This window comes from Saimiri boliviensis, chromosome 7, assembly GCF_048565385.1.
Source record: "Saimiri boliviensis isolate mSaiBol1 chromosome 7, mSaiBol1.pri, whole genome shotgun sequence".
NCBI lineage: Eukaryota > Metazoa > Chordata > Mammalia > Primates > Cebidae > Saimiri > Saimiri boliviensis.
In genome coordinates, this window is record NC_133455.1 from 21,233,472 (window position 1) to 21,247,317 (window position 13,846).

The window sequence follows — 13,846 nt, forward strand, 5'->3', positions numbered from 1 at the left end:
TTTTTTTTTTTTTTTTGAGACGGAGTTTCGCTCTTGTTACCCAGGCTGGAGTGCAATGGCACGATCTCGGCTCACCGCAACCTCCGCCTCCTGGGTTCAGGCAATTCTCCTGCCTCAGCCTCCTGAGTAGCTGGGATTATAGGCACGCGCCACCATGCCCAGCTAATTTTTTGTATTTTTAGTAGAGACGGGGTTTCACCATGTTGACCAGGTTGGTCTCGATCTCTCGACCTTGTGATCCACCCGCCTCGGCCTCCCAAAGTGCTGGGATTACAGGCTTGAGCCACCGCGCCCGGCCGTGACTGTTTCTTTCTAGTCTTTTTTCTTTTTTTTGAGATGATGTCTGGCTTGCTGCCCAGGCTAGAGTGCAGTGATGTAATCTAGACTCACTGCAACCTCCATCTCCTGAGTTCAAGTGATTCTCCTGCCTCAGCCTTAGTAGCTGAGATTACAGGTACGCACCACCAAGCCCAGCTAATTTTTTGTATTTTTAGTAGAGATGGCGTTTCACCATGTTGGTCAGGCTGGTCTCAAACTCCTGACCTTGTGATCAACCCACCTTGTCCTCACAGAGTGCTGGGATTACAGGCGTGAACCACTGTGCTTGGCTTCTTCCTAGTCTTGAAAGTAGATCCAGTTTATTGCATAGTTTGGAAAGGCTTCAAGCAGTTTCCTTTGGAGAGATCTATTTGATAAGGCATAAGCTTCTGTCTGACAAGATAGGCTGACCAAGCTGGTCTGTTAAGGCATTACAGCTTCTTTCTCCCAAAATTGGTTTGGAAATGGCCAAGATGTCCTAGATGTTTTGACTAGATGTAGGAAACTTAGAGCTGGTCATGAAGGAGAGATGGCTCAGTACAGCTAGAGCACTCTTAGTGTACAAGCCCAAGAGAGGCTATGAGAAGAGAAAACTTCAACTATATAAGTCATCAGAAGAGAAATAGTAAGTGTCCTGAACAAGAGGTTAATAGATCTAGGTAGTATCAAACCAGAGGCACATTTTATGTGGTCTAACACCTCTTTTAAGAGTTACGATGCTAAGAAGCTGGCAATTCTCCTTTAAAAACTGAGTAGTTCCAAGTCCTAAGACTATTCCAAGTTTGGCTTAGATATAATTTTCCACAGACCTTAGGAAAACATTTTCCTGTCTAGACTGTCTTAATTTTCTGATTATCCTATTGCTACTGACCTGTTTAAGTTGACAACACACTCAGGTGTCAGTTTTATAGAATCAAAGTTTCCTATAGTAGTTTTTAAGTCCTTCAAGAGATCACCTTAAGTCTGGTGCCATATCTAAATTTCTTCTTTGTGTGTGTGTGTGTGTGTGTGTGTGTGTGTGGTTTTTTTTTTTTTTTTGAGATGGAGTCTTCCTCTATCACGTAGGCTGGAGTGCCACGGTGTAATCTTGGATCACTGCAAACTTTGCCTTCCAGGCTCAAGCAATTCTCCTTCCTCAGCCTCCCAAGTAGCTAGGATTACAAGAGCATACCACCACACCTGGCTAATTTTTGTAGTGGAGATAAGGTTTCGCCACAATGGTCAGGCTGGTCTCAAACTCCTGACCTCAGGTGATCAGCCTGCCTCAAGCCTCCTAAAGTGCTGGGATTACAGGTATGAGCCACTATGCCCAGCCCTCAGATTCCTTCTTAGACAAATAAAGATGACAATGTTTTAAATGGATCTTTTTAAATTTTTTTATTGTTTATTTTTATTTTTTTTTGAGACAAACTCTCACTCTTTCACTTAGGCTGGAGTGCAGTGGCGTGATCTCAGCTCACTACAACCTCCACGTCCCAAGTTCAAGCAAGTTTTCTGCCTTAGTCTCTGGAGTAGCTGGGACTACAGGCATACACCACCATGCCTGGCTAAGGCTAATTTTTTGTATTTTTTTTTTTAGTAGAGATGGGGTTTCACCGTGTTGGCCAGGCTGGTCCTGAACTCCTGACCTCAAGTGATCCACCCACCTCAGCCTCCCAAAGTTCTGGGATTGGAGTTGTGAGCCACTGTGCTCTGCTTCCTTAAATGTATCTTTATGGCCTAATCTTCACCTTTGCACCCAATTAGTAAGAATTGTTTAAAAATACTTCCTGTTTCCTTCCACTTTAGAGCTGTGCATCAGATGTTATAATTACATATTTTGTTATTCCAATGAAAAACCCAAACTTGACTCTATTCATGTTACTGGAGCATTCTGGTAGCTAGTTTAATACTCTTTAGAGATCTGGAGACCAAGACAGAAATATGTACTCTCCTTATAAATAGAGTATTTTTACTTTTTCTGTATTAAAAAAATTTGGTGTGTTGTTCACTATGTAAGTTAAAATACCAAAAAAGGATATACAAGTGAAAAATAAAAATTCACCTTTCTTTCCTTTCTCCTACTTCTGTAATTTGATCAGTTTAGATGAAATATCTCTACTTTTCAGAATTCTTCTGTAGCCAGTTCTTGAGGAAAAAAATTGCGGGTATGAGGAGGCAGGACCTTTTCTAGATTATACAAGCAGATGAAGAGGTCCTAGACTTTTGGAGAGTCACAGTAAAGAAAGAGAATCAGTCACTTGATTTAAACAAACAAGATATTCAAGTTTCTGAATCTAGATTCCTAGTTCCAGTCTTTGAACAGAAAAGCCCTTTTAGAAAAACTCTGCTCTTTAGCTGGGCATGGTGGCTTCGTGTCTGTAATCTCAGCACTTTGGGAGGCTGAGTGGGGAGGATCACTGGAATCCAGGGGTTCAATACCAGCCTTGGTGACATAGTGAGATCCCTGTCTCTACAATAAAAGATTTTGTTTTAATTAGCTGGGCATGGTGGTGCACACCTGTAGTCCCAGCTACTCAGGAGGCTGAAGTGAGAGGATCACTTGAGCCTAGGAGGTCAAGGCTGCAGTGAGCTGTGATTCTGCCACTATGCTTCACCCTGGGTAACATAGCAAGACCCTGCCTCAAAACAAAAGAAAAGACAAAGGAAAAGAAATCTTTGCTTAATTGTACACTGTTGCCACACTTTGGAATATGGTTAGCAGTTGTTAATCATTTTCACAGAAGCAGAATTAAGAGAATGAACTTAAGAAGTAGCAGGAAAAAAATTTGGTTTGGGTAGAAATCTTGAGGATTGTTGATGAGAATAAATTCTTAGGATCACTTTGGTGTTTCCTTATCAAATATATTCATAATTGTCATCTGTGTGAACGGATTTACCTTTTTTTTTAACCTGAAATTCAGGTGATATAGTAGAGAAGTAGTTCAGTGGGTCCTAGACTTCAGAATTTTAGAAATGAGTAAAACTGGCCGGGCGCGGTGGCTCACGCCTGTGATCCCAGCACTTTGGGAGGCTGAGGCGGGTGGATCACGAGGTCAAGAGATCGAGACCATCCTGGTCAACATGGTGAAACCCCGTCTCTGCTAAAAATACAAAAAATTAGCTGGGCATGGTGGCGTGTGCCTGTAATCCCAGCTACTCAGGAGGCTGAGGCAGGAGAATTGCCTGAACCCAGGAGGCGGAGGTTGCAGTGAGCCGAGATCGTGCCATTGCACTCCAGCCTGGGTAACAAGAGCGAAACTTGGTCTCAAAAAAAAAAAGAAATGAGTAAAACTAAAAACAAGTGGGAGTTGTTTTAATGTTGCCAAGTTTATGTTTTGCTAACTTAAGAACATTTAAAGACAACTACCATAACTACCATCTAAATTCATAAAAGAAATGACATTTGAGACCAAAAAACTTGGCAAAAAATAATATCAGAATAATTGGTAGTTCTTTAAATTACTAAATTTAACCATATGAAAAATGTATTTTATTGCCTCTATTTTTCAAAGCCTTTCTTAGACCAATATCAGGAATCAGCATTAATTTCTGAACTGGCATTTGGAAATTATTACACTAAATGGTTTTTTTTTTTTTTTTTTTTTTTGAGATGGAGTTTCGCTCTTGTTACCCAGGCTGGAGTGCAATGGCGCGATCTCGGCTCACCGCAACCTCCGCCTCCTGAGTTCAGGCAATTCTCCTGCCTCAGCCTCCTGAGTAGCTGGGATTATAGGCACGCGCCACCATGCCCAGCTAATTTTTTGTATTTTTAGTAGAGACGGGGTTTCACCGTGTTGACCAGGATGGTCTCGATCTGTTGACCTCGTGATCCACCCGCCTCGGCCTCCCAAAGTGCTGGGATTACAGGCTTGAGCCACCGCGCCCGGCACTAAATGGTTTTTTAATGTCCTTTTCAGGTTTAGGATGCTAAAGCTTCGGGACATACTAATACTTTTTTTGAGCTTTTCATTCTCCGCTGGGTTATACATGGGATACAAATTAGAACCAGGTTTGTTCACCTCTTATATTGTAACTTTATTTTGTGGATGAAGTTACTGAGTTCCTGCCTGATTCAGATAGTGAAAAGAGTTTTTTTTATAGGAAACCCAGAGCTGATCACAGCAAACTGGCTCAGTACAGATGGAGCACCCTTGTGCCACTTCACTGAACTGGAACAGAAGAAATCAATCATTTACCCAGAGGTAGTGTTTAATTCTGGTACTTACCTGAGAAGCAAAGCGAAATTGAGAACTAAGCCATAAGAAATACAGTCATGCACCCTTTAACGACAGTGATACATTCTGAAAATGCAGCATTAGGCAATTTCATCATTGTGTGACTATGTAGAGTGCACTTAGGCAAATCTAGATGAGATAACCTATCAGTATACACCTAAGCTATATGGGATAGCCTCCAGCTCCTAGGCTACAAACCTAAACAACATATTACTGTATTGAATACTATAGGCCATTGTAATACAATCTAGACATAGAAAAGGTATGGTTAAAAAAAAACAGAGCATTATAATCTTATGGGGCCATTGTCTTATATGTGGTCTGCTGTTGACCAAAATGTTGTTATGTAATTTTGGTTTTTGATTAACAGGCTGAGATGTGGTGTTTTCCAAGTGCTATTTCTTTTGTGAATTCAGCCAACCAGTAAAGATGGTGCAGTGCCAGATATTTGGAGCAGAAGGCTTTGTCTACACTACAGCATCTGCCTCTGAAAAATGGAATCTGATCCATGGTCTTTTTTTTTTTTTGAGACGGAGTTTTGCTCTTGTTGCCCAGGCTGGAATGCAGTGGCGAGATCTCGGCTCACTGCAACCTCTGCTCCCAGGTTCAAGTGATTCGCTTGCCTCAGCCTCCCCAGTAGCTGGGATTACAGGCATGCACCACCACACCTGGCTGATTTTGTGTTTTTAGTAGAGACAAGGTTTCTCCATATTGGTCAGGCTGGTCTTGAACTCCTGACCTCAGGTGATCCACCCGCCTCGGCCTGTCAAAGTACTGGGATTACAGGTGTGAGCCACCATGGCCGGCCCTTCTGAGATATTTTTATTCCATTAGATGACTGGCTCTGCACTGAAAGGATTAATTTGGATTTATATCATGGTCCTCCAGAATCTTTGGGTCAGGAACAAATTCCATGCTTTCTCCAGAAGCATCTGAGAGTGTTGTTGCACTAAGATTTCTGTTGACCGGGAAAAAATGCTATGGAAAAACAAGATACAGAAAAAACAATAATGCCAGAGACTGTCTCAGTCAGCCTCTCCATTTAATCTTGACTGTTCTTCTGTATACTTTGACACAAGTTGAAGTGCTGTCAGCTATATTTTCTTAGTGAACCATTTTATTTCCTGGAAGAATGTGCTAGTTAGAAATGTTAGAGACACTAGTCTGGCTTGTAAATGACATGAAGTTTGGGGCTAAGAATTAAAGCTGTAGTTTGCAGTTGATCGGACCTGGGTTCAACAGCTGCCAATAGGTTTCACATCTGTTAGCTGTGTGACTTTAAGCAAGTGAACCTCTCTTAGTTTTCTCTTGTAGAATAGGAATAAAGACAAGGTTCTCAAGGGTTGTTGTGAAGAAGAAATTAGATAACAAATGTAAAGTCCCCTTGATTAATATAAACTATTATTGTTCTGTTTATTTTTCAAAGTAATATAGAATCTCTCCCTACTTCCTCAAAAACAGGATTCACTTGCAGTCCTTTCATTTCTCCACATCCTTACGAATCCGTTACTTTCTGCATATGTCTGGCGATAGAAGGCAGAGTCTATTAAACATATTCCCTCATCTGGGATTAAATTTTATGATCTTTGCTTGTTAATTTAGTCTCACTGCCTCACTGACCTTTTGGACTTAGCTTGCCTAACTCTAAGGCCTAAATTTTATAGTGGCTATGGGTTTATGTAAGATTACTATTGTGATTTTTAGGATCTTCTAATGGTTTAGCTATCAGAGGAGATTAAAATTTTGCTAATTGATAGCATAAAATAGATTTTTTCAGCTTTATTGATGTATAATTATTATGTTTTGTTTTTTGGATTTTTAAACCTTAAACTAGGGTTAATATTGATGTGTAACTAAATAAAAATATGAGAGTATTTTTATACTTGATGGGAAACAATTTTCTGTGACAATCTTGAGGTGCCACCTATTCCAGATCAGTTTACAAAGAATTAGACAACCATATGTTTGTGATAGTTTTTTTTTTTTTTGAGACGGAGTTTCACTCTTGTTACCCAGGCTGGAGTGCAATGGCGTGATCTCTGCTCACCGCAACCTCCGCCTCCTGGGTTCAGGCAATTCTCCTGCCTCAGCCTCCTAAGTAGCTGGGATTACAGGCACGCGCCACCATGCCCAGCTAATTTTTTTGTATTTTTAGTAGAGACGGGGTTTCACCATGTTTACCAGGATGGTCTCGATCTCTTGACCTCGTGATCCACCTGCCTCGGCCTCCCAAAGTGCTGGGATTACAGGCTTGAGCCACCGCGCCCGGCCTGTTTGTGATAGTTTTAAATGTGTTCTTGTAAAAGAGTGAACCAAATAAGCTATTGAGGTTGTCAACCTAAATAACAGAGAGAGAGAGAGACAGAGAGAGAGAGAGAGAGACTCTCTTAAAAAGGTAGTATTTATTCAGAAGTAAGCATTGCAATAGGAATATGATGGGCATGTTCAGGCAGGTAAAGGAAGACAAGGATTTTTAAAGGAAAAATAAGGAAGATTACATAGTTGTTATCTTTGGATACAAGGATTAATAACAAGCATGGCATCAGTCCAAGGTTAGACAGGCAGTTGCTGGGCAGATATCCTTGCATAAGTACTTTTTGTGTGTGTAAGGTTGAAGTGACCTATGTACATGTTGTGATTTTTGTAGGATCTTTTGTGATGGTTCTTGTTATCAGGCGTAAGTGCATGAGAACCTCCCTTCTTGGGCCTCCCTGGCTCCATTTGTCAGGGATTCAACCCGAGTGACTCCGTTTTGATTCTGACAATTTTCACATTTGTTCCCTTTCATCAAGATCTTTCTCTGAAGCATTGCTGATCAGTCATCCTGATCATTTGAAAATTATGTTTGATTATTTCTTGGTATCAGGATGGATTTGTCCCAGGTTGTTGGTCTGGTCCCATGTGGAGGGGGTGATTGGTGACTAGGATTTAGTGTCAAACTCTTTTACTCACACTTGAGCAACAAGGGCGGTTTGCAGGGAGAGGCTCAGAGGCTAAGTCTACCAGCTGGAGTATATTGTTAAGTTTAATTTTGCTATTTTTTTCTTATTTTTTAAATTTTGCTATTTTGTAAGCATTGTTATCATTGCAAAGTGTTGGGCCAACATATTTTGTTAGGAGTTGTAGTTTTGTAGGAATTTGACAAGTAATAGATATGAAGTTAAAAAATACAAATTAAATTCACAGTAATATGATAATCTTAGTTCACGTAATAGTTTTGAGCCATGAACCTAGGATTAAAGGCAACGAGTTGAATAAATCAAATGACCATGAGGAATTAGATGAGACCTTGTATTAGTCAGGGTTCTCTAGAGGGACAGAACTAATAGGATAGATGTATACATAAAGGAGAGTTTATTAAAGAGTATTAACTCACATGATCACAAGGTCCCACAATAGGCTATGTGCAAACTGAGGAGCAAGGAAGCAAGTCTTGGAGACCAACATTCAAGAGCAGGAAGCATCCAGTACAGGAGAAAGATATAGGCTGGGAAGCTAAGCCAGTCTAGTCTTTTCAAGTTCTTCTGACTGCTTTTTATTCTGGCTGTGCTGGCTGCTGATTAAATGGTGCCCACCCAGATTAAGGGTGGATCTGTCTTTCCCAGTCCATTGACTCAAATGTTAATCTCCTTTGGCAACACCCTCACAGACACTCTCGGGAATAATACTTTGCATAATTCAATCCAATCAAGTTGACATTCAGTATTAGCCATCACAGACCTCTTGTAACTATGTGGCCTGCTTTTAAATTCTGTGTATATAGGTCTCAGCTTTTCCAGAGGAATTTAGCTATGGTTGCATGTAGTATTAGTAGTATTAGCAATAGCTTAGACTTTTTTGTTCTTGTTGTTTAGCTAGTAGATAGCAATCTTATTATTTAGTATTTTATGACTGGCTTGAATTAAAGGAGAGAGAGCTGAGTCAGTTGGTTTTTTTAAATTTTGAGACCAAGTCTTGCTCTGTCACCAGGCTAGAATGCAGTTGCATGATCTCAGCTCACTGCAGTCTCCACCTCCTGGGTTCAAGCAGTTCTCCTGCCTCAGCCTCCCAAGTATCTGGGATTACAGGTGTGTGCCACCATACCCAGCTAATTTTTGTATTGTTAGGAGAGACGGGGTTTCACCATGTTAGCCAGGATGGTTTCCATCTCCTGACCTCATGATCTGCCCACCTGGGCCTCCCAAAATGCTGGGATTATAGGTGTGAGCCACCGCACCCAGCCAAGATACTGTGCCTGGCTGCTAAGTCAGTTTTTTCTTTCTTTCTTTCTTTTTTTTTGGAGATGGAGCCTTGTTCTTTCACCAGGCTGGAGTGCAGCGGCACAATCTCAGCTCATTGCATCCTCCATCTCCAGGATTCTCCTGCCTCAGCCTCCTGAGTACCTGGGATTACAGGCACATGCCATCACACCCAGCTAAATTTTGTATTTTTAGTAGAGATGGGGTTTTACCATGTTGGCCAGGATGGTCTTGATCTCTTGACTTTGTTATCTGCCCATCTTGTCCTCCCAAAGTGCTGGGGTTACAGGTGTGAGCCACCGAGCCTAGCCAAGTCAGTTTTTTTTTGTTTTTGTTTTTGTTGTTTTTTGAGATGGAGTCTTGCTCTGTCTCATAGGCTGGAGTGCAGTGGCACAATCTTGTCTCACTGCAACCTCCACCTCCGGGGTTCAAGTGATTCTCCTGCCTCAGCCTCCTGAGTAGCTGGGATTACAGGCATGTGCCACCATGCCCAGCTAATTTTTTTGGTATTTTTAGTAGAGACAGGGTTTCACCGTGTTAGCCAGGATGGCCTTGATCTCCCGACCTTGTGATCCACCTGCCTTGGCCTGCCAAAGTGCTGGGATTACAAGAGTGAGCCACCGTGCCCAGCTGCCAAGTCAGTTTTAAAAAAGACCCTTAGTACAAGTTGAACAGAAAGTTGTATTGCAGTGTTACTAGCATCACCTACTTGGTAGGCTAAAGGATTTTTTTCCTTTTTTTCTTTTTTTTTTAAACTCTTATTTTAAGTTCAGGGGTACATGGCTAGGTTTGTTATATAGGTAAACTTGTTATATAGGTGTCATGGGGTTTGTTGTACAGATTCTTTCATCAACCCAGGTATTAAGCCTAGTACCCATTAGTTATTTTTCCTGATCCTCTCCCTCCTTCTACCCTTCATTCTCCAAGATGCCCCAGTGTATGTTTTTCCCCTGTCTGTGTCCATGTATTCCCATCATTTTATCTTCTACTTGTGAGAACATGCAATATTTAGTTTCTTGTTTCTGTGTTAGTTTGGCAAGGATAATGGCCACCAGCTGCATCCATGTTCCTGCAAAGGACATGATCTTGTTTTTTTTTTTTTTTTTTTGAGACGGAGTTTCGCTCTTGTTACCCAGGCTGGAGTGCAATGGCGCGATCTCGGCTCACCGCAACCTCCGCCTCCTGGGTTCAGGCAATTCTCCTGCCTCAGCCTCCTGAGTAGCTGGGACTACAGGCACGCGCCACCATGCCCAGCTAATTTTTTGTATTTTTAGTAGAGACGGGGTTTCACCATGTTGACCAGGATGGTCTCGGTCTCTCGACCTCGTGATCCACCCGCCTCGGCCTCCCAAAGTGCTGGGATTACAGGCTTGAGCCACCGCACCCGGCTTGATCTTGTTTTTTTTATGACTGTATAGTATTCCATGGAGTATATATACCACATTTACTTTATCCAGTATACCAATGATGGACAGTTAGGATGATTCTATGTCTTTGCTATTGTGAATTGTGCTGCAGTGAACATATGCATGCATTTATCTTTATGATAAAATGATTTCTATTTCTTTGGGCACATACCCAGTAACGGGATTGCTGAGTTGAATGGTATTTCTGTTTTTAGGTCTTTAAGGAATTACCACACTGTTTTCCACTATGGTTGAACTAATTTACACTCCTACCAACAGTGTATAAGCATTTCCTTTTCTCTGCAACCTCACCAGCATCTGTGGTGTAACCACACCATTCTGACTGGTGTGAATTAGTATCTTATTGTGATTTCGATTTGCATTTCAGTAATGATCAATGATGTTGAGCTTTTCTCCATGTGCTTGTTGGCTGCATGTATGTCTTCTTTAGAAAAGTATTGTTCATGTCCTTTGCCCACTTTATAATTTTTTTTCGTGTAAATTGATTTTTAAGTTCCTTAAAGATGCTAGATATTAGACCTTTGTCAGATGCATAGTTTACAAGAATTTTCTTTCTTTCTATAGGTTGTCTGTTTACTCTGTTGGTAATTTCTTTTGCTGTGCAAAGTTCTTTAGTTTGATTGGATCCCATTTGGCAATTTTTGCTTTTGTTGCAACTGCTTTTGACATTGTTATGAAATCTTTGCCTGTTTCCATGTTCAGAATGGTATTACTTAGGTTGTCTTCCAGGATTTTTATTTTTGGGTTTTACATTTAAGTCTTTAATCCATCTTGAGTTAATTTTTTTTGAGTTAATTTTTATATATGGTGTAAGGAAAGGGTACAGTTTCAATCTTCTGCCAGTTATCCCAGCATCATTTATTTAAAGGGAGTTCTTTCCCCAGTTGCATTTTTGTCAGCTTCGTCAAAGATCGACTTGTAGATGTACGGCCTTATTTCTGTGCTCTCTATCCTGTTCTAAAGAGTTTTTTTTCTTTTAAGATCAGGTCTTGTCAAGTTATCTGCAGTAGCTATTGACTGTGAAATTTTAATTATACCAATATCCTGTCAAGTGAAAGAAGTGGGCATAAGCAAGGAAAAAATTAAGAGAGGGAAGTGTCTCATTATCATGGGGAGTCTTGTTTGAATGTTTCTGGGGAAAGATGTCCACACATAAAGACATCAATTTCTCATCTTGATTTGTATTTTTAATGTCTCTGGTTACAGCATTGGGTGGTCCAGTGAACTTTCTGTATGTCCATACATCAGGCACAAGACTTGTCTCTTAAAATTTATTTAGTTGTAGTTTTTTTTTGTTTGTTTTTGTTTTTTTTCCCAGATATAGTCTTGCTTTTGTCACCAAAGCTGGAATGCAGTGGTGTGATTTTGGCTCACTGAAACCTCTGCCTCCTAAGTTCAAGTAATTCCCTGCCTTAGTCTCCCCAGTAGCTGGGACTACAGGTATGCACCACCATGCCTAGCTAATTTTTTTTTTTTTTTTTTTTGGTGCTGTTAATTTTTGTATTTTTAGTAGAGACAGGGTTTCACCATGGATCAGGCTGGACTTGAACTGACCTCAGGTGATCTACTTGCCTCGGATTCCCAAAGTACTGGGATTATAGGCATGAGCCACCATGTCCCGCCTATTTAGTTTTAGTTTACATAGGGTTTTAGGAATAGAGCAGTTCCTCGTTTTAGTAATATTATGGAAGAAGGTTGGATTGGAGAAGCCTAGAAGATTTTAGGATCTAGTTTGCTCTATAGATAGATAATAAAAACTTGAAAACAATCCCCAGGGCCATAGTCTAGTAGCAGTTGTATCATAGATTTTCTTAGAAACATGTTTTTTCCTAACCGTATTTGCTATTTTAAAGATGGTAGAGTAAGACTAAATTGTTTGCAAAATAAGTTTAGTTTTATGAAATATTACCTGATCATTTATATAAGTGCAGCAGGAATAGCAACTGACCACATTGTAATTTCAGATTTAAAAACTTCTTAAATCTAGGAAGCCAAACCAAGGCCAACTTTAGACTTTGTCTGTAGTATCTATAAACAATTTAAATATGGCATTCCGGTCAAAACCTTGCTAATATATATAAGCAGTGTTTTAAATTGTATTCCCCTATAAAAAGAGCATATTTTTATTGAACTTAGGGAATCAAGTATATTGTTATAAGAATACTTATGGATAGTTTTCTAATTTTGAAGGGATCAAGTAGGGAGAAAAAGCAAATGATTTTACTTTTGCTTATAAAAATATACTTTATCAAATGGGATTTCTATTTTTAGGTCCTTGAGGAATCGCTACACTGTCTTCCACAATGGTTGAATTAATTTACATTCCCACCAACAGTGTAAAAGTGTTCCTATTTCTCCACATCCTCTCCAGCATCTGTTGTTTCCCGATTTTTTAATGATCGCCATTCTAATTGGTGTGAGATGGTATCTCAATGTGGTTTTGATTTGCATTTCTCTGATGACCAGTGATGATGAGCATTTTTTCATATGTTTGTTGGCCTCCTGTATGTCTTCTTTTGTAAAGTATCTGTTCATATCCTTCGCCCATTTTTGAATAGGCTTATTTATTTTTTTCTTGTAGATCTGCTTTAGTTCTTTGTAAATTCTGGATATCAGCCCCTTGTCAGATGGGTAGGCTGCAAAAATTTTTTCCCATTCTGTTGGTTGCCGATTCACTCTACTGACTGTTTCTTTTGCTGTGCAGAAGCTGTGGAGTTTGATTAGGTCCCATTTGTCTATTTTGGCTTTTGTTGCCATTGCTTTTGGCGTTTTGGTCATGAAGTCCTTGCCTACACCTATGTCCTGAATGGTTTTGCCTAGATTTTCTTCTAAGGTTTTTATGGTATTAGGTCTGATGTTTAAGTCTTTAATCCATCTGGAGTTAATTTTGGTGTAAGTCCCATTACTGGGTATATATCCAAAGGATTATAAATCATTCTACTACAAGGACACGTGCACACGAATGTTCATTGCAGCACTGTTTACAATAGCAAAGACCTGGAACCAACCCAAATGCCCAACGATGATAGACTGGATAGGGAAAATGTGGTACATATACACCATGGAATATTACACAGCCATCAAAAACGATGAGTTCACGTCCTTTGTAGGGACATGGATGAACCTGGAAACCATCATTCTCAGCAAACTGACACAAGAGCAGAAAATCAAACACTGTATATTCTCACTCATAGGTGGGTGTTGAACAATGAGAACACATGGACACAGGGAGGGGAGCACTACACACTGGGGTCCGTTGCGGGGAAATGGGGGAGGGGCGGGGGGGTGGGGAGGTGGGAAGAGATAGCATGGGGAGAAATGACAGATACAGGTGAGGGGACGGAAGGCAGCAAACCACACTGCCAAGTGTGTACCTAAGCAACAATCTTGCATGTTCATCACATGTACCCCAAAACCTAAAATGCAATAAAAAAAAAAAGTAAAAAAAAAAAAGCTTGCCAATGCCATACTTTCTGGAAAAAAAAAATATATATATATACTTTATCTCCTGCTGAGCAGTCTAGAAAAAATTTAAAAAAAGAAAAAAGAAAAATATACTTTATCAAATTAGTGTAAACTATAGACAGCTTAAGAGAAAAAAATTGGCCGGGCACGGTGGCTCACGTCTGTAATCCCAGCACTTTGG

General features: G+C 40.3%; 1 protein-coding gene across 8 annotated transcripts in view; it reads left to right on the top strand.

Moving 5' to 3' along the window:
• The window catches only part of TMEM116 (transmembrane protein 116), a 144,749-nt gene that overhangs the window by 48,281 nt on the left and 82,622 nt on the right, over positions 1-13,846 (top strand). The window contains exon 2 of one of the 8 annotated variants that reach the window (XM_074402220.1): positions 4,402-4,502. The exons of the other annotated variants lie outside the window; for them this stretch is intronic. The gene's annotated coding sequence lies outside the window, so the exon portion shown is untranslated. The remainder of the gene's footprint in view (positions 1-4,401; positions 4,503-13,846) is intronic. 8 annotated transcript variants of the gene reach the window in all.